Genomic DNA, 2,474 nt, shown 5'->3' with positions numbered 1-2,474 from the left:
AGGGGGTGGGGGCATTGTGGGGTGCAGCTGGAGGAGCTGCTCAGACTTAGCTACGAGGGCAGAGCTGGCCTGGTCTGGGCGTACTGGGCGGGCTGGGGGTGCCAAGGTGGGAGAGAGGCAGGAGGGTGGACCTGGCAGCCGGCTGCAGGGCTTCCTGTGCACAACATTGCTGAGGAGGCTGTGGCCAGGCTGACTCGTTCTTTTACAGGTTGTTTCTTTTCTGTCTCTTCTTGGGAGCTTTTGGCATTTTTCTCTTCATTGCAGGTATTCAGAAATTTCTTGACAGTGTTTGTAGATGGTGATGTCAGGCATTTTTGCTGTTATTGTTTCCTTTTGTGTTCATTTTTTAAAAATTAATTTACTGATTTCTGGCTGCGTCGGGTCTTCATTGCTGTCTGCAGGCTTTTTCTAGTGGTGGCAAGCGGGGGCTACTCTTCATTGCGGTGCGCGGGCTTCTCATTGTGGTGGCGTCTCTTGCTGCGGAGCACGGGCTCTAGGCATGTGGGCTTCAGTAGTTGTGGCACGTGGGCTCAGTAATTGTGGCTCCTGGGCTCTAGAGTGCAGGCTCAGTAGTTGGGGCGCACGGGCTTAGTTGCTGCGCGGCATGTGGGATCTTCCCGGTCCAGGGCTTGAACCCATGTTCCCTGCATTGGCAGGCGGATTCTTAACCACTGCGCCACCAGGGAAGTCCCTGTGTTCTCTGTTTAATTAAATTGTAACATGTACTGGGGGCATGGGACGAACTGGGAGATGGTGATTGACATATATACACCACTATGTATAAAACAGGTAACTAATGAGAACCTGCTGTATAGCACTGGGAACTCTACTCAGTGATCTGTGACCTAAATGGGAAGGAAATCTAAAAAAGAGGGGATATATGGATACGTACGGCTGATTCACTTTGCTGTACAGCAGAAACTAACACAACGTTGTAAAGCAACTCTACTCCAATTTTTAAAAATGTAACGTAGTAAATGCACACATTTTAGGAATACAGCTCCATGAATTTTCACAATTGTCTACACCTGTGTAACCACCACCCCCGTCCGGATGCAGACCACTCACTTCCAGCCTCTGGTGGGCTCCCTTTCACCCACGAAGGAAACCACGATTCTGACCACTAACACCATTGATTAGTTTTGCCTATTCTTGAACTTCACGTAAGTGGAAACATAGTCTGTATGCTTTCGTGTATATTTTTAAAATAAACGTCTGAAATTTTGGAACAGTTACTGGGAAGATAGTCCAGAGAGTTCTCCTACACTCATGCTCTAGTATGGTAGATTCGCTACAATTAGTGAACACGCATTGATATCAATACATTATTACTGACCAGAACCCATACGTTATTCAGATTTCCTCAGTTTCTCCCTGATGTCCTTTTTCTGTTCTAAACTTCCTTCCAGGACAGCACATTACATTCAGTTGTCATGTCTCTTCGGGCGCCTCTTGGCCGTGACAGCTCCTCAGACTCTCCTTGTTTCTGATGGTCTCGGCAGTTTTAAGTACTGGCAGGTGTTTTGTATAATGTTCCTCAGCTGGGATTTTTCTGACTGTTTCTCATGATTAGACTTGAGTGACGGGTTTGGGAGGAAGACCACAGAGGTGAAGTGCCCTTTCTTCATATCAAGGCCACATACTATCAACGAGATTCATCGCTGTTGACGTTGACCTGGGTCACCTGGCTGAGATGTGCTTGTCGGGTTTCTCCTCCATGAAGTGACTCTTCCCCCTCCCCTTCCATACTGTCCTCTTCGGGGTTTTTTTTTGTTTTGCTTTGTTTTTTTTTTTTCTTGGCCGCGCACAGCGCGGCTTGTTCTATCTTAGTTCCCTGACCAGGGATTGAATCCTGGCCCTCGGCAGGGAAAGCACGGAGTCCTAACCACTGGACTGCCAGGGGATTGCCTATACTGTCGTCTTCGGAAGGAAGTCATGGTGCAGCGCACACTTGAGGAGTGGGGAGTTGTCCTTGAGGGTGGGGTATGAACCTAAATTCCTTGGAATTCTTCTGCATGGGAGGTTTGTCTCTTCTTCTCCATTTAGTTATTTACTCAGTCATTTATATCAATATGGACTCATGGATATTTGTTTAATGCTTTGGGTTATAATCCAATGCCATTTTCTTTCTTCTTTTTTTAAGATTTTTTTGATGTGGACCATTTTTAAAGTCTTTATTGAATTTGTTACAATATTGCTTCTGTTTTATGTTTTGGTTTTTTGGCTGCGAGGCATATGAGATCTTAGTTCCCCAATCAGGGATCGAACCCACACTGGAAGGTGAAGTCTTAACCACTGGACCGCCAGGGACGTCCCGGTCCTTCCTTCCTTCCATAGTTGATTTACAAGGTTGTGTTAGTTTCTGGTGCACAGCAAAGTGATTCAATTATATATATATATATATATATATATATATATATATATATCTGAAATATACATATATATATATCTTTATTTTTTTCCAGATTCTTTTC

The sequence above is a fragment of the Delphinapterus leucas genome, chromosome 2 (genome assembly GCF_059928025.1).
Source record: "Delphinapterus leucas isolate spDelLeu-1000000601 "Yukka" chromosome 2, BTC_Dleu_Yukka2, whole genome shotgun sequence".
NCBI lineage: Eukaryota > Metazoa > Chordata > Mammalia > Artiodactyla > Monodontidae > Delphinapterus > Delphinapterus leucas.
This window is presented reverse-complemented; position numbering follows the sequence as displayed.